Source organism: Acartia tonsa, chromosome 14 (genome assembly GCF_053477335.1).
Source record: "Acartia tonsa isolate MP-2025a chromosome 14, ASM5347733v1, whole genome shotgun sequence".
Classification (NCBI taxonomy): domain Eukaryota; kingdom Metazoa; phylum Arthropoda; class Copepoda; order Calanoida; family Acartiidae; genus Acartia; species Acartia tonsa.
Window position 1 is genome coordinate 7917512 of NC_137273.1, and position 24349 is coordinate 7941860.

The following is a 24349-nucleotide window of genomic DNA, read 5'->3' on the forward strand; positions in this document are numbered from 1 at the left end:
ATATTAAAAAATACTTAAATAATTTTTCTTAATTTTTTAACCAAAAAAGAAAAAAATCCTGTTATTTCTTTTGTCAAGAAAAGAACTGTAAGTAAGTTTGGTTGTTTTATGAGACCATCATAAAGATTGTACTATCTAATTGAAATATTTACTTGGGTGTGAGGGGACCTTATCATTTAAGAATATCTTCCCTTTTAAGCCTTTATTTGTATACCCCAAAACTGTTTGTGTTTAAAAGATTCAGATAATCAAAGTATAAGTATAAGGAAGAAAAAAGGTTCTTTTTATTTCAACAATTAGACATAATTTTCAAAGTTTGATACATACTTTTATTTTCTTTAGGGTTATAAAATTTTTTTTTCTTTAAGTATTTTCTTATAAAGTTAACCACTTTTGAGATTTTTACTTTAAAATACTAAAAGTCTGATTACTAGTGGAATATTCTACATGCACTTTTCCATGTAAGTTCATATTATAAAAACATGATTACGGACTAAACGACTAGGGTAGCCGTATCCTCCCTGTCTTTTCTCAGATCATTTATTAATTCATAGCCATTTATATTCAGAACATTATCACTAATTTTATCATTGCACCAGGATTCAGTTATCATTATCACATCAGGTTTTATATCACAAGAAGTTGCTTGGAGGTCGTTAATTTTACTCAGAATGCTTTGAGCGTTGCAATACAAGAGTTTTAGACCTTTAACCTCACCCTCTATTCCCTCTCCTGCCCCCTCACGCCCCCTCCTCGAACATTCCCCCGCCCTCTTCCTCGACCCCTCCACACAGTTTCCCCTCCCCTTGTTCCCCTGCCCCCTTCCGCCTCCCATTTCCTTGTTAGAACCAGCCTTTTGGAACCCTTTGCCCCCACCACCCTCCATTCTGAGTTTAAAGCCTCCTCCGCACTGAGATCAGCATTTCTATGTGCTGCTTCAGAGAAAAGGTCCTTCTCATCCTTTCTTTGTTGGGCAGTAAGGTCAGGGCCTACACGAACATCACTATAAAGCTCACTATCTTTCAACATTCTAGCATTTTGTAAAATCTGGCATTTTAAATCTACATTTTTGCACCCTAAAAGTATAGGGCGAGAATCATCATTTTTTTCACCCAGCCGCTTAACAAACTTAATGTCTTTTTTCTCAATCTCACCTTCAATGATTTCATTCACTACCATTATCACTTTTTTCATATCTCTGTCCTTTTTCTCCAGCCCTGGAATATCTTCAACAATTTCAGGGATGCCGTGTATCACTAAATTGTTCATCTTTTCCTCTCGCTCCCTAAGCTCACTGAAAATGGAAGCCTTCACACTTTCCTTCACTCCTGCAATATCCTTACTGTTTTTATCACATTTTACTTCAACTTTCACAATATCTCCTTCAATCTTAACTTTATCACTTTTCAAATCTTTAATATCCTTTTTCAACGTTTCCACATCTTTGTTCAATGCCTTAATCTTGTTAAGGAGGACCTTACCAACCTTGTGACACGGGGCACATGTCCACGAAATTGCATTGCCCTCCTTTGTCTCGTCTATGAGATATTGGAGCAGATCCTTGCTTATATTTGAGCATTCAGGGTGTGTATACTCCTCACACACTTGGCATGGCACACAAACAGACCTTTGCAGGCCTTTTTTGCAGACCATACACAGGGATTTTGTCATTTTAACACGGCTAATTTTGCTTTATTTACTTCACAACCAGTAGAGTCACTGCCAGATTTTTTTCACAATTTAAATAGTCACAGTCACTTTAATAGTTCTCAAAACATTTTCATTTTCAGCATTTCCATTTTAAACATTTTACATTTTTTCCGACACCCAGTGTGCCGGGGAAGACATTTTAATTTGAAAAACCTCTTGTAGAAGTGAATCAAGCAATACTAGCCCGGTCGTTTAATTATAAAGAAAAACCTGGAAACAGTAAAAAACTGACTTTATTTTATTGACGTAGGGAAAATTTTGTCAAATATTTGAATAAAAAAACAATACAAAACAAAATAAATTATTTTTAATATAGTCACAAAAAGGCTTAATGAGTTTAGGAAATATTTCATTCAATAATCATGTCATTTAAACTCTATCACACAGAATACAGTGTAAAAAGATGTTCTCGTTTTAATTTTAAGTAATTTCAAATGCATTTTAATACCTTTTAATGATTTATTTTTTGAAACATCTTTTTATAAAATGTTATTGATTTTTGAAGTTATATGTTAAAATGTTTTTAAATTTTGTTAACATTTTGTTTTAAATGTAGAAAATTGGTAATTCTAAACATTCAAAAAATGATTTTATTAAATTTTCATCACTTAAATTGCATGTTTGATGAAATTTTCAACTGATAATTCAAGAAAAATCGTTTAAGTTTTATTATATTTTACTTTGAAATGTTAAAAAAATATAATTATTGTCAAAAATGTGGAAGTTATACTTTCCTCAAAAAAAGACCTAAAACATGCAAATTAACACGCGTAATGAGATTTTTTTTCTTTCAGGTTTAATTTTAAGTAATTATTGATATTTTTTGTAAAAAGGATTTTATATAAAAAGTTTTAAAACTCGAGTTATGTAGTGGTTCTAAAAAAGGTTGCGAATTTATGCAATTTTCTTGCCAAAAAAATTTTCTAGGATTTTAAAAATAGCAAAGGGTGTTATTAGACGTACTTACAGATACAATTGCAAAGTCATTTTGGCCAAACACTAAAATAAAGTTTTGACATCTGAGGGTCCAACCGTGAGTAGTAAATATTGATATAGAATGAGGAAACACCGAGGAAACTTGTTACACATTCGGAAATTAAATTTCAGTTCATCAAAAACTTGTATATTATATGTTAGAAAGGACAGTAATGTCCATAAGTAGCGCATAAGATATATTATTCATTTATAAAGTCTAAAATTGCGTTAAGATAATATGGGTTTAAATTCATTTTTTATTTGAGATCTAATTATATACCTAGTAAAATTAAAGATACAAAAATGGTTTTAAAATACGTAAAGGATTTTTTTTACAGACACTGTCATTTTTTGTTTAAACATGCTCGTTGACTAAAAAAATCTTCTTAGAAAAGTGTAAGAAAATAAAGATTGTCAAACTACCAATATAAAAAATGTCTTATAGTAAGAGAAATCTTCCTTATGAATTCCGACCCTTAATTTTGATATGGTGATTCTTGGAAAATCTTATTTGTTAAGCATTATAGTTGTACAGACGTACAAACCCAAACTTTAGAGTAGAAAAAACGGAGTGGATACAAAACCGCGACATTACAAAACCGCGACAATTACAAAACCGCGAATGTAACAAAACCGCGACATTACAAAACCGCGACAATAACAAAACCGCGACATTACAAAACCGCGAAAAATTAAAGGCTTAATGTAGAAGGTCATGGCCGCGGGCGCTCTGCCCCCTGGCCTGCCTAGCCGCGGGCGCTTGGCCCCCTTGCCTATAACCTAACCTAACCTACGTATGAATGTTTAATGTACATTAACTTATTTATAATTTAGAATTTCGTGGATTTTACAAAAAGTGGTTGGTAGATTTTTTTCAAATTTTTAATATTTTTTTACAATATTTAGGTAAGGTTAGGTTAGGTTATAGGCAAGGGGACCGAGCGACCGCAATTGGCAGGCCAGGGGGCCGAGTGCTGCGGCCATGACCTTCTAGCATTAAGACTTTTGAATGTTGGTCTTTTGTAATGTCGCGGATTTGTAATGTCGCGGATTTGTAATTGTCGCGGTTTTGTTATTGTCGCGTTTTTGTATCCACTCCGAGAAAAAAAAATTGTTGTCAACCTGGTGAAAAATTTAGTTTTTTCACTTTTATGCTAATTTTAGTGCTTAGTAATTTCACATTGTAAATAAACATAAATTTTTTTGAGAATGTAAAACTTTAAATTCTTTGAATAAGCGTCACTGTCATTTCAGAAAAAGTTTAAGTATTGCTTTTATGAATTTGTTCTTCGGATTAGAGGGTTAACAAATATAATGCTTAGAATCTGAAGGTTCTAAACCGTGATATTGGATTTTCATATCCGAGGACAACTGTATATTAAACTCTATGATAAACATCACATAGTACTATAAACAGTTGGTAGCAGATTCGAAAATAAAACATTGTAAAATTAATTCCTGTTTTGTTAACCGCGTGGAGCCTAAGGCCCAGGCCAAAAAAACAGGGAGAAATCATGTAATCTTTTTTTTTATTTTCGTGGACACTTGTCTATAACTTGATGCATAAATAATCTCAGTTAAAGTTAATATAAGATGGGTAATTACTGGTATTTTTTCTTTCATAAGTTTTATGGAGGGGAAAATAAGGTTATATGGAAAAATATGAGGTTATGCTAACATTTTTTCAGGAATTGCATAAGATTTTTTTTCTTCTGCTAAACGGTTAGGTGATTTTTCAGGGAGGGGAGAGGTAGGGGCGAAGATCTCGATATAAACCGTGTCATTACTAAAGATATTGAAAGCAATATATACCTTTCTATTATTCCTTGTCCAAAACAGGCACAACTCTTGCAATACAAGTTAAAACCTTTAAGAAAAGATGGGTATTAAAGTTTGTTGTGAATAAGGCTCTTTGGGGTTAAATAGAATAGATAATTCATATAAATAAGGGAGTGGACATTATTTTCGCGTCTGTTGACATATCCCTGTATTCCTGGATGATTTTCTCACGTTGTGCAGCATTTTTGTCAATCATGTAAATGATATGGACAGTTTGTTAGGCAGAAAAATAGCCTAAAACCACCTAACGATACACATAAAGGTTCACTGAAAAAAACAAGACTAGCCATTTTTAGATCTTTAACTTCAGACAAAAAAAAATGATCCTTTTATCATAGAGTTGTTGTTTTTTCTCTTGAAGAGGTTGACCCATATGTCCCACAAAAGAGGCTAACACCTGCCAAGGAAATATAGTAATCTTTTCTCTTGAATTAAGGATCAATCAGTCAAGCCGTTTACGAGATTTTACTAAACATATAAACACACGTATTGTTCTACCAACGAACCTGTAAAACATTTTTTTGCTATGATTTTTAACACACACACACTAGTAATTTTGCATAAATCTTTGATTAGGAGTGAATTCACTTCCTCATATGTAATGTGCATATTTTCTAATTGCAAGAAGACACAATAACAAACAAATTATAGGAAGAGCAGTACGGCGGATTCCTAATAACGCTTACTAACTTTTTGTAGAAGAAAAATATGTAAGTGATACTTTTTTAGGTTAAGTAAAGGCATAAGGAAAAAGGATAAGAGGATGAATACTCACCCCTTTTTCATGGTAAAATACTACTTCCCCATCCCTAAATTTAGAAGCAGACGAAAATCAAAAACCGCCCAGGGCTTTTTGTAAGTCAATCATAAATAATAATGTGAATAAAAAGAAAAGCGATATTTAGCAAACAGCCGTGGGCGGTCAGAATCAGCTGAATGTTCATTATGAAAAAAATTTCCCCCTTTTTAGAAATAGAAGGATTCATCTTTCATGAACAAATTTTTTTAAATAAAAATAAAATTCTATGTAATTTTTAATCAAAACATTAAAACGAAAATATCTAATCTAATATTCTTGCCCTAAATATGGAAATAGTAAAAAGTAAAAAAATATTTTTTAAAATAATTTTTAATCCTCCCATTTGAAAAGTAGTGGAATAGCAATAAATTTTAGCGCGGCAACAGCGCTGAGTAGGCCTCTAGGCCCACTGCCTATTTTTGTCTTCTAGTTGCTTCGATTCCTCTCTTTTATTTTTTTCTCTATGAGTAAAGGTTAGAACTATCCCTTAGATATAGTCCCCGTAGGAATAGGGCTACGACGCGTTATATATAGCCCCCTCCCCCACAGAAGCTAAAATTGTTATAGGAAAGGAGGTTAATCAAGAATAGATTTAAGTGAACGAAACGTTTGTATATTGTAATAAATATGGTTCTAATGACTTGACATTAGTAAAGTGTACGGAAGTGAACTCACATCCCTTGCTTTTGCATATTTAAGGTGTCACATAAGCTGAATCATTTTTTTAAGAAGGTCAATAAAACAAGCTGTTCAATCCAAAAATATTATTAAAGAAAATACAGTAAAGGAAATCGTTGGCATATTTTTGTCAATAATTCAATTAATATTTCACCGAAATTTGGCTTGTATCACTTTAAACATAATCTAGTGACTACGCCCCTAGAGGCATCTAGGTACTTTTTTAGGGAGGGTTTTAATTTTTTAGATGGGCGATTTCTCTTGGGAGTGTGTTGATATCCTCCTCTAAAATAGTTATACGCATTGCTAGGATCTATGAAAAGATTTGCTGTAAAGGAGAAGCATATCGATACAACAGCTAGCGAGATCCTTCGGTACAAACAGACACACAAACATCCTTACGTTAGAATTTCCAGTTTACGGGTTTAATCAAGTAATGTTGACACCCGTAACAGTAATTTCATAGGACAGAAAATAAGAATGTAATTTAGTACTTATGTCATGTTAATTTATTTCAATTGTTCTAAATTTTTACTTTTAATTTAAATAATGTAGGCAAATTTTTCTTTATGAAAAATTAAAAAGAATATCATTATTGTTAATATATAATCATTAAACATAAGTTTAATTCTATGTACATGAATACTACCTACTATATATTAAAATATTTATTACTAGCAGCTACGCCCCTAGAGTTCTCTAAGGGAAGGGGAAGGCTTAAGTTGTCCCTCTATTACCCTTTTATTTTTTTTCAATTCAATTTTTTCTCCCGGGGCGATTTGGAGAAGTGGAGTTACCCTTCCCTTAAAATTGTTATAAACCTTCCATGTAAAGGAGAACCATATAGGTTCAGCGGTTAACATAATCTACAGCGCAGGTAAAGGTAAAACTACAATTACATTAATTTCTTAGAAAACAGTTTTCCAAAATCAGCTGAAAATACAAAATATTTATTTCTGCACAGAGACACACAGAAGGAAAGATATCTTATAATAATATGATAAAATAAAATGATAAAATAAAAATAAAATGAAACAAAAATAGAAAATATTATGCGTGTAAAGGATTGTGGAATTGCCACACTTCCTAAGTTTTATCAAAAATAAAAATTGTACCAGGAATTATCATATCAAGTTTGAAATCCATACAACAATTCTAACGTGAATAATGTTAACGAAATGAGCTATACGTCATTGAAGTACGGACGACCCTTTAATGTAGAAAATCGTTGGTTTAAAAATACATTTTGTACACTTATGATGGCAGGTGGTGTAAATATCGGTATTAACAACAATTATCAAAGCATATTTACCCTTAAGCAAATGATATTCAATATATATGATATGGATAAAATAAAAATTCTAAGTTTTCTGTATTAATGGTCGGTCTATATACGTCCCTCTGTCTGTAAGGGATAGTTCTGATTGTAAATTTAGACATGTTAGAATTATCCTATAGATTTCAAACTTGGCATGATGATTTTTTTTAACAGTTATGTACCATAAGATAGCGTATACACTCTATAATCATCTCTGAAATGTCTGTAGGTCAATTTTAATTGCACGCTTATGGTTATTTGTCAAAAATCATAAAATGACCCAGTTTTGAAATTGATATTTTATCCATAAATAGTTGATCTATACTGCTAGGACATAAAGAAACCCCTGTTGATTAGACTGTCTGAGAAAGACAGGGATCTTAAGGGATAAGACAATGACAATAAATTTATGATAAAAAAATTATCCCTTCTGTAGAATAAATTTTTTTTAAAAGTTTGTGATTAGTTGATTCAATAAAAGACCCCAAGTTTCAACGTTGTTTTCAAAACTTTGGATACTAGTAAAATTTATAGTCAAATGTACCCTGCCTCCCTGAAGTTAGAGGAGAGATATGCCTCTTATGAAGAATTTTTGACATCATCATTTTTATAACAGAAAAAGTTTTGTGGTAGCAGTAAAATTTATACAGTAACAAGATAAAAAACATCAAATATAAAATAGTAATTTTTATTCAATATGAATTTTTTAAATTCCTAACTAATTCTTAGTGTAAATATTTCGTTTTGTAAACACTATTGTTCGGTACTGTCAAATTTGCAGGGAGGGATGGGACATTGGATTGTAAACTAAACAGGTACCAAAGTTTTCATAAAAACTGGCTTTCTTTCGTTTGCTCTAATACTTTGGGTACTTTTATAATATCATCATGGTTGTTAATAACCAGCAAAATCCAACCTATGCCTATAATACTTGCAGTGCCCCAACCAAAACTGACCTAATCTTATAAACGATGAACTACACCCCCTACTTTAAATTATTTAAAAATAAATGTTTGAGGTGTTAATAATGTTCACGAGGGTACTTTGTGCTCAAGCGCTGAAATGGACTTATGCGTTCTTGTTGATTGTCAGTCAGACACAATAGTATTATATTCAGTTCCTTAAAATCCTTATTCATTACTATAACAGCATGCGTTTTTAGTCCTAGTCCCCCTCCAGTTAGCTGTTATACCTGAGTAGCAATAATTCCTTAGAAATCACCTTCATAATGTGACAATTAATTGAATTATGGAAAAATATACACTCTGCCAAAATTAGGGCTCGGCAGTGGCATCTTTTTTTATTAAAGCAGCTGCTACTAATTGTTGAAATAATGTCAGTTTTAAATACATGCAGCTAAATGAATAGTCAGATGAAGTTTTATGCATTACGCCGCCATTTTGAAGCAACAGCTGTTATTTATTATAAAATTGTACAGCTCAGCTGTGGATAGCAGGAAGGGAGGGGGGCATGGAGTTGTTTATTACACTAGTCCCTAAAGTCATACAATAACGTTTTATTACTCATTGGCTTAACAACTTTGGGCATTTGAATTGTACTTTGATTGGTTGGTTCATTTAGTTGAGTGTCCAAACGTTTCAACAACTTATTGCATGAATTTACAGAAGGTGTAATTTTATGTATTATCATTGGGGATGTACTTCAATTTATCGGCCATTGTCTTATCCCTTTAAATCCATGTGTGGAATGTCTTACTAGTAAATTTGCATTTAGCCGTGGATTGTCTAAAGGAACTGTGGGACGTCTGTTTAAATACATCTGCGAATATGGCTGCCGAGCTTTGGCCAAAATGATGTTAAAGCTTGCAATATAATGTGTAATTATTTTTCTCGTATTCATTCGAATCCGGTGGATAGGAACCGGTTCTCATCCATACGAAAAAACTATGTCTAGCATCGTATTATATCCAGCTTTCTACGAATATAGAAATGTACAATCACAAGATTAAAACTAGTTTTAATCTCATAATTGTACATTCTATATCCGCGGAAAGCCGTCTATAATACGATGCGAGAAATAACTATTATGGTATTACCCCCAGAGCAAGAATTGTCTAATCAAATATTGTGTACTGTTAAAATATCAACCCTCTGTCAAAACTATTGACATGTTGTCGAGATGTGTAATTTCGATCGTTTAGGTAGACTACATACAATGAGGTTGTGGCTGACATAATAATTACATAATATTTATTTCCAGTAAGACTAAGAATCCAATTACTATCCGATGTATTCGAACCGATTCTTAAAAATTCGTGTATCATATCGTATGAGGGACAATTTTTAAAAGAATAATAAATAATATCATATTATTAATCATAACATTTTTTTAGGGGCTAACAAAACTGAAATTAACATATTAATTTATTTTAATTGCCACACAAAGCATTCTATAACACGATGCGATATATAACTACATAGCATTGAATAGCAGCGGTCATGACTGGCATAATATCGCCATTTCGGCTAATGGATTACAACAACATGGAGAAAAGTAGACGTTTGGTTTGTAAATTAATCTGGTACCCAAAGTTATATTGAAATGTTCTCTCATGCCATCATTCTTTGGGTACTTTTATTAATTGGTTGATACAAACTTTTCCCCCAATAATTACACATAGAGGGGGTAATTTTATTGTAATTGTAGGCATAATGTACAAAAAATTATCTCCCAGTGTCTTATACCGTATTATCTTATTAATATTCTTATTGCTTGGATAACCCCCCCCCCCCTAATTGAGATGTTATCCCTCCCCCCTAAATAAAAAGCTAGAACATATTTATAAACTGTCATTAATATTTTTAGCATCCTTTTAAATCTTAGATTTTTTTGGTAAAATTTTTTCCTATTCCTCAATCCCTTATTTTGGATTTAGGAAAGGTTAGACTTCATTGGTGTATATTCACTTTCGCATGCACGTACAGGTATCACATTAATGATCCATTATTACAATTTATTATCATTATTAAACAAATGTATATATGATATTCATGAATATATATTGGGAGGTGAAAATTTGACGTCACTCTAGCTTGCAAATATGGACCTCATTTATTGGTCAGTTCGTTCATCCAGTAAAAGGGGAGGGGATAGGGTAAAGGGGGTGGATAGGGTGTATCGTTATATTAGCCAGCTGCGAGCATCACTTTATAAGAGTACATGAAAATCTGGTGCAATATCCAAGTAATAATATATCGATTATCAAACATTTCCTCATATCTAATCTACTATTCCCGTATTCTTTCGAAACCAATTTATATCCGCTGGATTAGAACCGTTTCTCAGCCATAATAAGAAATTATGTCTAGCACCCGTGTTATATCCAGTTTTCTACGAATATAAAAATGTAAAATCATAAGATTAAAACCAGTTTTTTAGCCCGATACTTTTAATCGGTTTTAATCTTGTAATTGTACATTCTATATTCGCGCAAAACTGTTTATATTACGATGCGGGAAATAACTATTATGACTTTTAATGAATTTGTAAATCTAATCCTTTGCGATGCGAATGTAATAATATGCAGAAGTGAAGACACACCACTTGCATTTCATCTTTCAAACATGGCTAGAGCTTGTTAGTGCAATATTTTGGGAGGTAAAATTTTTCCACAAATTTTGTTTGTGAGTCTATTAATTTTGAATGTGTAAGTCGCATTGAAATTGTACTACTAATTTCAAACTTACTACAAATGTAAGGTACACAGCAAATTTGAAAGGAAAGCAACTCTAATAACATTATCAGAAAATAAAAATCTGTTCGTCAATTTAAAACATTTAAACGTATTGACTTAATTTTTTATTAATATTATTACCCTATTTAAATTATCATTATTCTAATACTGATTCCTAGGACAATTTGGACCAATGTTATTGAGAAATTAGCTATATTATCATGTCTAAAATATAAGAATATTGGGGGGGGGGGGATTTTTTGCGCGATTCGTTAACTATTCACCCCCCCCCCCCACAAAATAATATCTACGAACTTCTTGGTATCCCCTCTTTTTAATTGTAAAAGTATCGTTCTTGTTTATAAGGAAAAATGATGTACACATATTTTTGAGTTTTTAACTACCTCTCGTATTTCAACCCTCATATGCTGTGGAAAAATTATAGAAATTTAAAAATAAAATTATTTTGACAAAGACCATCATTCCAACTATTAACGATATCTTAAAAAACAAAAAAAAAAGGAGATTCCATGAAAAGAAGAGGAGAATCTGATCGGTTCAGTGGTTAATGATATCTTTATGTAAAAACAGACAGACATTAGGTTTGACATGCAAGAAAAATTAGGCAATACTTTGCCTAGAATTGAACCAAACTGGTTGCACCCACTAATGACACATAAGCCTCTAACTTTTGCAGGGAATATAATCTATGCGGTAGCCGAGCCTATGAAAGCTAACCTAAATTATATAATTTTGACTACTTATGGATTTTATCCTTCTTGTTTGACACTAGTGTGTACATCATTATTCACTTTTACTCATGACTTTTTAACTTCCCTGTTAAACCTAGAACTTTTGTTGTTGACTTTATAATATTCTAGTCATTTGTGTCGACTATATTGAATTTAATAAAAGTTATATCTTTACTAAAAAGTAACAGGATCTGTGTTTGTCTGTTTGTATACATAGGATCTTGATAACCTTAGAACCAAAATGTTTCTCAATTACAGTTTAGCTTCTAAGGTCCTAGAAAGTTTTTTTTTTAAATTTGGGGGAAGGTACAACCATCTTCCTAAGAGAAATCAAACCTAGAATAAAGGCCCAAAAAATTTTTGTTATTTACTTATTCTTTTAAAACTAAAATTGAAATCAGTGGATTAGTCTACTTTCCCCTCCTCAGAGGCCTCTAAGGGCATAGTCACTAGTAATTATTCATTCCTGTCTCATTTACCATTTGACTAATATGTAACACAATTCCCATTATGATTTAATGATTATAGCATTATGTCGATATAATCACAACTACATATTTATGTATTAGTGTGATCGAGCATCTTGCATTTTTCTATGTGCCCTGTTTGATTGTCTGTCTACATATACATATATGATTAACTATCCCCTGTCATTTCCATGTGTGTCTGTCCGTATGTCTGTTTGTCTGTTTGTCCGTATGTCTGTCTGTCTGTCATGTTCTAGGTGACCTTGCATCGTTTGCATTATTGCAAACACAGCACTTTTTATGCAACGTTTTTCTGTATTAGTGCTGGTCGTATGTCAGTTGGCAATGTGTAAAAGATAGAAATATAATATTAAAGGAAGCTTGCATGAAATACAGTGCCCTTACTGCCACAAGTCACATATTTGGGGTATTGGGTCTACTTGTAGCAGTCTTAAGGGTTCAACGACAAACGCAGGAGTCCCAAATGTCGGAGTGGACAAACGCAGGAGTGTTAAAATATCAATTTAAGTAATTATTACTATAAAAGGTTAGGTTAGGTTAAGATATGAATGTACAAATAAGCCCCCCGCAGGGGTTAGGCATTTAAAAAACCCAAAATATGGTTTAAAATAGGTTAGGTTAAGTGTCCACTCCTGCGTTTGTCCTAGGACAGTCTTAAGTTTTATGCTAGATGTTCCAGACTCGAACTTCCCGACAGCAAGACGACACTTTCCCAACCAATTGCGGTTTTGAGACACCATAAACAATATACAATAAACCTTTGTCTGTACTGTTTTGATATTAGTTTGCATAATATTTTTCATGTTTGATGTAGATGTAATTTTTTCTGTAAACCATATTCTAATTATCAAAACAAGCAGTCGAATTCATGATGATAGGCTAATAAAGGTTTCATTTTTGTACATAATATATTATTTGAAAGAATGTTCTACCCTGCGTTCTGCAAATATCTTAACATATAAAGTAGTAAGGTTATTGTTGTCTGAAGCTATAGATCTCGGATATATCCTTATACTAAAGTAACAGGATGTCTGTGTGTTTGTCTGTGTGTTTGTTTGTCTGTGTGTTTTTGTGTTTGTACCGAAGGATCTCGCTAACCGCTGAACCGATCGGGTTCTCCTTAACAGGGTAGCTTCTCATAGGTCCTGGGAAGGTTTATAACTATTTTCTTGGGGGGTGGGACACCCCCAACCCTCCCAAAAAATTAAAAATCCCCCCCCCCTCAACAAAAATTTTTTTTTCTTCATTTTTTTAACTAAAACTAAAAATGAGGGGGGGAACCCCACCCCCCAAAAAAAACATTTTTTTTACTTTTTCTTTTAAAATATAAAATAAGAAATTTAATTATTAAATTCGACTCTCTCCTCCTCAAGTGCCCCTAGAGGCCTCTAGGGGCGTAGCCGCTAGTAGAGAGTATGGGAGAAACAACTAGTTATAGAATACATACAAAACACAAATATAGTTTTTTGAAACAATGTAATAATTCAACAATTTAAAGCAATATTTGCACTTGTCATTCTAACCTTGCGTTCATTCTTGGTCTACACGGTCAACATGAACAATTAGCATCATGTCCATATAATAGGTAGCAAAAAAAGCTATAAACAACACTCTTATCAATAGATGTGTATTAGACAATTTGAGCAGATTTTCAATATTCCTAATTTCACCTTCAAAAAAGATTATTACATAAATTAACTCTTATAATGAATAGTAGTTATACCATAAATATATTCACTAATCATGAAGTAGCTTGGCTAATAAAATTATAAATACATATTCTTTACTATTTGGAATATTCATTTTAAAAATACAATTTCATAGAAATATTCTATATAGATAATATAATATATGTTCTATTGTATAAAGAACTAAGGCTTATTTTTTCTGCAGCATAAGAACTACTAAACCGATTAATTCTCAATTTAAGGAGAGCTTCACAAAGGTTCTGGGAAGGTTCAAGGCTGTTTAAATTTGATATTTATTTCTTAGGATGATTTTAGTCTATTTTCAATCCTCCTATAACCCTTTGAAACCAGAGCTGTCAGATTCTAGTGGTTCAGCCGCTAGTATCATACATACAGAAATTCTTAATTAAAGAATAATTTTCTATATATGATAGCGAGACAATTGACCACGAAAACATAAAAATTGCAATTATGATACGATTTATAATTTTATGATTGGGCTTTAATATGCAATTTTCACCTGTCCATCCGTAACTACCATAATGCAATATTATATGATGATGTCGCTTTACGCGAATGTGTTATTCTTGTTAAAATATTTACAAGAAAAAATCTTAAAAAACATGCTTGTAAAATTCATCGGCTTGAATTAAGAATCTAAAGTTTCATCAAAAATAAAGTTCATTTTCTACTTTTTTTTACAAACGCAATAAGAATGAAATGATAGAAAATGAACAATTTTAAAAGCAAAACTTTTTTTCCGTTTAGGGTTAGTCCGTACGTACATACACCACAACATTTATCTAGGAATGTCAGAATACTCCTATCGATTTAAAACTCGTTATGAAAAATAGATCGATACCTCTAACAGACACATTTTTTTTCCTTTCAAGATAAACAAATATTAAATAATTTTGTATGTTAGGAGACAAACAACCCCCTTCCTGCAAAAAAAATTTGCACTCGAGCATTGAAATTATTTTAATTAACAAATCAGGTATAATTTAGCCTGCAATGACGTCCAAGCTTTATTATTTTTTTTTAGGGGGGGGGGGGGTAAACACCCCTTTACTCCACACCTTGGCCGTACCTGAATTCAGGTATTTGGTAGAGGGTTTTGGTTACCCATAGCAAAGTCCCCCCCCCCCTCCCTTTCACTTACTTTTACATTTTTTATTACTAATTTATGAAGTCATAAAATTGAAACAACAAAAATCAATTTTTTTTAATTTTTTTTACAAGATGTCATAAAAAGAATAAATAAAAAAATTAAAAATATCCTTTTTATCTCTTATCTTTGAATAAGACAAATAAAAAAGTTTCTTAACAGATTTCTATACAGCTGAAATTTTAGTCAAAAATCTTATTGTAATAAAAACAAGGATGATTTTGTCCAAGATATTATCTAAGTTGTTTGAAACTATTAGAAAAGTTTTACATAAAGGATGGAAATATGAAAAAGGAGAGAGAGAATAATTGGAGAGGATTAGGCTTTTGGAAGTTTTGGAAGTACATACAGACAAAAGTACATACAAAAACACTATCAAGTAGCTTCGCTACAAAAAAAATATTCCTTGAAAATCTAAAATTTGAATTTTTAGTAGCATAACAACTGTATAAGTGATCGTGTCTGTAACACTGCTTTCAGAAAGTCTTCAGGATGTCTTTTAGGAATTCATTTGCATATTGGCTGAATTATAATGTTCTAGAATTGATATATCTCTCCATGCTCTTATCTTATTCTTAATTGCAGCTTTGCTTGAGAAAAAAACCCTTAACTTTGTAAACATATCCGTGATTAAACAAGTTAGTTTTGTAATGCATTCAAAAATATTTCAAGATAATCTTTATCTTAAACATTTTTAATGAAGCTTTTACTGTTGGGGTGTGTCCATGAGTTGACAATAACGGTTAGCATTAGTTGTTATTGAATATATGTTAAAATGTTCGGGTATAGTCCCTTTCGTAACATCGCACCTTATGGGGCGATTCTTCGTATTTTTCACAGTAGCTTTTCTCCTATTTCTAGCCCCTGCGGGGCTAATTACCTAACCCTGTGGGGCAATCACCTAACCCAATATAACCTAACCTAACTAAAACCAACCTATAAAAAGCCATTTTAAAAATACGACGAATCGCCCCTTATGGGTCAATGTTACGAAAGGGGCTATTCCCAAATGTTCTTATCCTTTTACAGCCTAACCTTACATAGCTCTAACACAACTTTAAACATGCAATTTCAATAGTTTATATCGACTTCATTGTTTGAAGTAAGAATGGCTATGTATGACAAACTATCAATTATCTAAAATTTATCAACACAAAGCAATTTTAATATCACAAATCAAACATTTAGCTGAAATAATTGCATTACAGATTTTAAACTTCAAGAAGACAATATGAGTAAGATTATCTTTTTTGATGTTGTCATATACTTGTTCAAATGAATACAAGGATGCGCTGAATATACAAAACATGCTAATAATAATGTACATAAAAGGTATTTTTTCTTATAAAAAAGTGTCATGTCACATGATACTCAAAATTCTTTCTCTCATTTAACCCGTTTTAGTGTCAAAATCTAAAGTAAAAATTCACTAAAATTAATTGCACTTCAGAAAGGCGGCAAAACTTCAAAAAGCCATCAAAAAAAGAAAGACAAAAAATTTTTCCAAGAAATAATTTTTCTTCTTAATTTTTTTGCAAATGATCTAAACTCGTGTTTAATGCAATTTTCAGCGATTAGGAACTATGTTTTTAGTAGCGAAGCTACTCTATAATTCGAAATGTTCGTCTGTCCGTCGGTCTGTCCGTCCGTCTGTCCATCCATCTGTCCGTCCGTCTATCCGTCCGTCTGTCCGTCCGAAATTTTTAGTGAAGATTCCTATGACATATGCGCATCTAATCTATACATTGTTTTATCCATCTGTCTGTTAGTTGGGGTGCTAGATCGATTCCTAGATTTTTTTTGTTTTCGTAATTTTCTCGACTCCTCTTCAAGACAGACGACTGAAATTTTCAGGGATTAAGTAAATTTGCATCCTACATATTTTTTACTAAGTTTCATTAAGTGTAAATTGATTGAGATGCTAGATCGATTTCTAGTTTTTCAAGTTTTCATGATTATCTCAACTCCTGTTCAAGATAAACAACTGAAAATTTTAGGGATTAATCAAGTCAACATTCTACACATTTCTACAAAGTTTTTTTTAAAGATATGATAATTGGTTGGGGTGCTAGATCGATTCCTAGTTTTTCAAGTTTTCATGATTTTTTTCGACCCCTGTTCAAGATAAACAGCTGGAATTATTGGGGATTAATAAAGTCAACATTCTACATATTCTCACCAAGTTTAATACAGTCTTGCTATTGGTTGGGATGCTAGATCAATTCCTAGATTTTACGTTTTTCTTCTTTTTCTTAGCTTAATGATTCAAAGGACATAATACATTTTTAAAAAGTTTCGTGAATTATTCCATTCATGTCTTTTTAACATACTCAAAAGATTATTTTTTTTTAGATGTCTATCAATAAATTTTGAGCTTTGCTACTTATGGATATTGTCGCCCTTGTTTTTTTATATAAAAATACAAGTTCAAAATAAGGGTGATAATGTCCATTTGAAGCGAAGTGTAGTAATGTTCAGAAGGGGTTGGAAATTTGATAATCTATTATACTTTTATTTTTAGTGGGGAATATAAAGTATAAAACTTCCCTGGACCTATGTTAAGCATTATTGTAAAGGAGAACCATATCGGTTTAGCCCTTAGAAATACCCTTCGGTAAACACAGACAAACAAACATTATGTTACTATATTTAAGGAAACCGATAACAATATAAATTGTATACACTGAAAGTAAATGTTTTCTAGGTGATTTTAAATTTAAAATTTAAAAAAAAAATGTTATCCATAATTTTTAGAAAACATGTTATATGCAACTTTTGATGAAAGGTCACAGACAGAAAAAATTATATGTTGCATCCTTAGAATCTAATAAATTATATTTGGACTATCCCTGCATCCCCCCCCCCTTTTTATATATTAATAGAGTTTGGTAAAATCATGATTTGTGAACTATTAGAGAACTACAAGAATTCAAAGATTTTTTTTTACAAATATGAGAAATAGAGGGGAGTGTATGTTGGGTCCACTTAACGGTTCATGAGGTAATACAATCATCCTTCTCATAAACAAACACTTTTATAGCAAAAACATTCCAAACAAGAAAAATTTATCGGCTGGTGTAACTTACAAACATACTCAATGAAACTTACCTGAAAAAAAATAAAAATAATCAATAACTAGATTTGAATGATTTTATTTCCTTTCTATCAACTCAACATAGATGCTAACATACTGAGATGGTTAATGTGGCTTTAACACTTCTACCCCCCCCCCCCCTAAATTTCTTAATAGACAACTCACTTGCCAATTTTGTTATTATTTAAAATTTGCGCATTTTAAAGCCATATTTTTATAGTTTTTTAAAGGTTAACTATAAATACAACATTGCAAAATGCGAAATAATAATCAAACAAAAAATATCTAATTCTAGTATTTTTTCTAGCAATTCTAGTCTTTAATATATGAAAGTGCCTGTCATTACATTTATCTTTTAATAACGTTCACTGTGGCTTAAACATTGTTAAATGTATTTCTCGTATTCATTCGAATCCGCTGGATAGGAACCGGTTCTCATCCATACGAAAAAACTATGTTTAGCATCGTATTATTTCCAGCTTTCTACGAATATAAAAATGTACAATCATAAAATTAAAACCAGTTTTAATCTTATAATTGTACATTTTATATCCGCGGAAAGCAGTTTATAATACGATGTGAGAAATAACTATTATTATATATCATTATGAACTTGAAAGCTTTGCTAATATTGGATGTAATTGTTATTGTTATTATAATTAGTTTTAAGATATTTTGTTTTCTTTTAAATTTAAAATATACCCACAAATTTCAGCATGGCTAAAAATGAACTTTTTTTTGCAATAAGATGCCTTTTAGGGAAGATATTGTTAAAGAGACGTGGATTTTTAAATTTTTAAAAATAGATTTAAGTTTTTTATTTAAATGAATTTAAATTTAGATATTTAAAGTAACATTTTTTCGTAAATAGTAATGCTAAAAGAAATCCACTAAATTAGATAAATAAATTGGACCATTTTTCCCCATGGACGAAAACACTTACGGTAATATTTTGACTGGTCTAATTATTTGTCCATAGTGCAATGTCGATTTAGATGTGGTGCATGTAAATAATATATTACCCATAATTACTTTTATTTCATCTACATGTCGTGGGACAAAAATACCAATTATAAAAAACACAACCTTTAAGGCTCGAAGGGTATAGAACAAAGAGAATTTTTATGGGATAAGACAATGAAAGATAAAATCAGTGTTAGAAAAGTTAGGACATTACTAGCTTGTATAACCATATCTTTAGAATAAGTCCCCGAAAATTTTTAAATCAGAAAAGTGATATTAAAACTTTGAGAATTAGCATAATTTTTAAAATCACACAAAATCTGAAATTTTGTTTATATTCTTTTTATCTTGTAATAAGTTAATCCTTATTTACAACATTCAACATTTCAGCATTAACTTCTGGTAAATTTATGACTCCTCTAAAATTTAAATTAATATTGCACACATATTTTTGACACGCACAATGTGTTCTATAGGATAATTTTGTATGGTACTTTTTAAGCACTTTTTATGGTCATGTGGACCTTCTAAAAGCATCATTTGTTTTGATTTGTTTAAAAGTAGTATGTTTTTCAATATATATTTTTTTTAAAACACTATTCTAAGAAATGAAGGTATATTTCTATTTAGCAAACATTTTCAATTCATTTTGTCTCTTGTAGAAGTGAATCAAGCAATATTAGCTTAGTCGTTTTAGATAAGGATAATATGAAAAAGTTTATACATTCTGAAGATGGATTATGTAGGTATAAGATGCATGGAGTGATGGGAAAGTGGAAATATTTTTTTTTGTTACCAAAGTTTTAAGAAATTATCATGATTGGTTGGTTCAAACTAACCATTCCATACTTTAAAATTAATAATCTACAGAAAGGGTTATCTTGTTATTAATAATTGGGGATGCAAATCACATTTGAAAAAAAAGTCATTTGGAATATATTTAAACATGGTTTTAATGATAGTTTTCCGCGAAGAAGAAAATATAATGAGCTATTTAAGTTGGCACCATTCCCAATATGCCAAACATGATTTTCCTTGTTGATATTTTCATCTTTGTAGAATGTTTTTCAACAAATTGATGACACATAAAATTAATTGAAAAGGATGCATTTGATGTAGTGCAGCTGCTCTAGAATTAGGGTATGTCTGTACGTTCGTTAGTACGTCCGTAAGGCCACGGTTCCTCTTTAAAACTGTATACTTTCTTCTGGGCTATCAAACTGGTAATAATTTTTTCATTTGAGTTTCTTAGTCATGAAAAATTGTTTCAGTATGGCTGAGAACCCTGTTCAAATCCAGCCATACTAGAAAAAGGTTTCCTATTGCATAAAATTAGCGCATAAAAATTACATTTGATAACAATATTATTCGTATTTTTAAAATATTTTAACCTATGTTGCTTTGCTACATCTTGATATAACTATCCTTGTTTTTTTCTATGTATGTATATATACATGCTTATAAATAGTCACACTAGCTGAAAATTGCTTTGACTTTTTCTGCAATATCAAAATTGGCTGATTAGTGATTATACATAATATGTTTACTTACATAAGGACATGATTAGAAATATCAGTAATTTTAGGGTTTTTCAATTTCCCTACCCCCATCAATATTAGACAATTAAAATTCGATTGATTTACATCCATTAAATTTCTCTGATATTTACAAGCTACTAAAGGCATGATTTACACTTTGTGGGGAATTTTCTTCCTAACTCCATGCAAAAAACAGGCTATAATATAGGCATTAGAAAAAGAATTTGGGTTAAAAAATGCACAGGAATAAGTAAAATATTCAGTATGTCTGTATTCTTCATTTTTGCAGTACTTTTTAAAAGCGAAGCTTTTCTATAATTAGGGTCAGTTCGTACGTCCGTCCGTCCGAGACGGATAGCTTTTTTCTGTAATTTAGGCATGTTAGAATTGTCCTATCGATTTCAAACTTTGCATGGTGATTCCTGTGGTAGTTATGTACGATTTAGAAAGCGTAGCAACTCTATAATCATTACCAGAATGTCCGTACGTCCATTTTAAACATGTTAATTGTTTACTTTTTTAACAACACATTTTTAAGTGATCTAATTATCCGATTGTTCTGATTTTTGGTATATTGATTCCTGGGACAACAAAGTACAATATTATAAGCAAAACAACTCTATAATCAAGTCCTAAAAATGTAAGTATGTCCGTAAACATTATCCTGTATCAAGAAGTTTTTTAACAAATTTCCTCACAACTTTGCTTTGACTCTTATTCATTTATATTCTGTTTATTCAGTTCTGACACTATACAAGTATTAATGTCCGTTTGTGTTACCGTTTCAGAGCTTCGCTTTTATGGATGTTGTCATTCTTGTTTATAGGCATTGCTATACTATATTCTATCCTTATAAAAGACTGTATATTTGTCACGCTTGGTTAAGATCTCGGTAACCATTACCCTCCTAAGAGGCCTCTGATTTACATACACCCCCAATGAAAACAAATTAGATTAACGGTTGAAAAATTTGAACACTGCTAGTTTGAAACAACCAATCAGGATTCGATAAAAGTCCCAAAAGTATTTTACCCAGTCACTGAACGACTATATATAAATTTTGGGTATGAGTATTAAATATATTGAGAAAATAGAATATTTTATTTTTTGTCTACCAAAACTGCCTCTAATTTGGGTATTTTACAATAAAAGACAACATACAAACAAAGAGGTTGGAAGCCAATTCAACAAACAGAAATATAATGTGTCAAACAAACAAATAAATAATCAAAAAGAGATTATTTAAACACAGGGATATAATGGATAAGACAATGGTCGATAAACTGAAGTAAATCCCCAATGATGATACACAAAATTAAGCCATCTGTAGATTACAATTAGTGGTTGAAACGTATGGAATATAAACTTAATGAACCAATCAAAATTCAAAAAAGTCCAAAGAGTTGGTAAGCCAATGAATATGAAAAGGTTTTTATAAAACTTTGGGGACTAATGTAACAAACAGCTCAATGTTCCCACCAATCCTTTGGTTAAACAACAACCAGAGAGATGAAATACAGTGTTTTTTTTATGAGAACTTTTTTGAAAGCAATTTTACCCCACTTATAGTTATCAGAATTTAATGATTAATAGCTTATTTTCTTCGTTTTTTAAAGCAATTAATATAACAACAAAAAAATATTTCAGTTTTTATTTAAAAAGTACAGTAAAATCTAAAATTCAAAACTTAGGTGTCAACATCTAAAAATAGTTTTAGCGCATTTTTCTTATGCTCAAATAATCAACCTTTTGCAAGAATGGCTGCTAAACACTTCAAAGTTGAGATATAGAGCTAAAAATGTATACAGATACTATTAGGGACATGTACTAGAACATATCAAAGTTTGAAGGTCATATCTCAACCAGGGAGGGAGTACTGGCCCCAAAAAGTCGACTACAGAAAATCCATTTTTTTGAGAAAATGCGCTAAAACCATTTTTATATGTTGACACCTAAGTTTTGAAATTTAGATTTTACTGTACTTTTAAAATAAAAACTGAAATATTTTTTGTTGTTCTATTAATTGCCTTAAAAAACGAAGAAAAAAAGCCATTAATCATTAAATTCTGATAACTATAAGTGGGGTAAAATTGCTTTCAAAAAAGTTCTCATAAAAAAAACACACTGTATAAGTTTTATACAACACACTAAGCGTGTTAGAAATACTAAATATTACAAAAATCACAAACTAACTCATGCCTAGACAAGATTAACGTTGTCCATGAATAGCGAAATAATAATAGCTTCTTGAGAGGAAAAAGAAAGGAACCGTACAAAACTAAACTCTAAAGTTCGAGTAGCCTTTGATAAGAGATCTCAATTGAATGCAAGCAAGAATTATTTGTAAAAATCATATGATAAAAGAAAATTCGGACCCTATATATCACGAACGGAAGTATTTATAGTATATAAATGTAGAGTTGCTGAGCTAATAAAGCAATAATGACAACATTGACAAATTGACTTGCAATTAATCCATAAAGAGATGCTATGATTTCTAAATGATCCCCTGAAATCGTCATGCCAAGTTGGAAATCGATAGGATAATTTTGAAATGCCTAACTTAACGATAAGTTTAAACAGACGGACTTACACTAAATGTAGAAAAGCTTCACTTTTAAAAAGAAATGTATACTGTTGATTGAAAAAGATTTATTAGATGAGATAAAATCATTTATCAGTGAACAAATCTACACTCAAAATAAACTTAATGCATGCAGTGGGGATAAAATAGGAATTTTAAAAAATGCAGCTACTCTTAAACTGATAATAAGAAAAATTACAATTTATGCAAAAAAAATCTCTTTGGAGAATGGTGATTCCCTCCCCCAAAATATTTCTAATTCATTCTAAAGGTGAATCATATCGGTTCAGCATCGCTTTGCGGGATCCTTTGTAGGGGTTATGTAAAAAATTTACCATGGAAAGAAAACGAAGTAGCGAGTTTTATCGTTTTTTTAACAGTAGCTTTTGGTTAGGAAATTGGCCCGCTTGTTTAGAGACCCCCGCAGTGGCTAGAAATAGGAGATAATATACTGTGAAAATACGACGAAACCCGCTGTTTGTTTCCTTTCCCATCAATTTAATATCTTTTTAACGTAATGAGTATTACAGAAGAACAGACAACAATTTGTGATTGTACAACAGCTTTTTTAAAGCTTTTTTAGCATAGATTATGCAATTTATACATCAACAAATTTTAGCTTATGATGTGCAACTTTATTTATAACTCGCAGACATGTCATTAAAGTAGCGAAAGTAGATATTCTATTATACCTTTATGATTCCGTAAGTTTCATAATATTTAAAACACAAAAAGACGCTATTGGTGGATATATAATATCGTTAATACCCAAATTCAATTTCAGTAGACTTATTTATTTTTTATTTTTGGAACTTAATTTGAAACAAATTTTTTTTTAAATGTAACTTTTTTCCCTTTTTTGCCAGCTTTTTATTATCCCGCTAATTATGAAATCAATTCTACTTGTTTTATATATTTAAGGCCATAATTAATCATTACCTAATTATTAGATTAATGAGTCTGAAAATAGCTAAACTTTTGCAATTATTAGTAGCAGTGATTCTTTTACATATTTAGGGTATTTCGTACGTTCGGCAATACATTAAATTATTTTAAGAAAT

The 24349-nt window shown here is 31.1% G+C and overlaps 2 protein-coding genes across 6 annotated transcripts in view; both read right to left on the reverse strand.

The window, feature by feature from the left end:
* Window positions 1–19849, reverse strand: part of ND-B17.2 (NADH dehydrogenase (ubiquinone) B17.2 subunit) — a 397876-nt gene extending 378027 nt beyond the window's left edge. Inside the window, exon 1 of one of the 2 annotated variants that reach the window (XM_080148415.1) lies at window positions 19819–19849. The gene's annotated coding sequence lies outside the window, so the exon portion shown is untranslated. Of the gene's footprint in view, window positions 1–1863; window positions 1889–19818 lie in introns of those variants that run through there. The other variant, XM_080148414.1, reaches the window with a different exon arrangement.
* LOC145306322 (uncharacterized) overlaps window positions 1–24349 on the reverse strand; it is a 228818-nt gene that overhangs the window by 161045 nt on the left and 43424 nt on the right. The window lies entirely within an intron of this gene.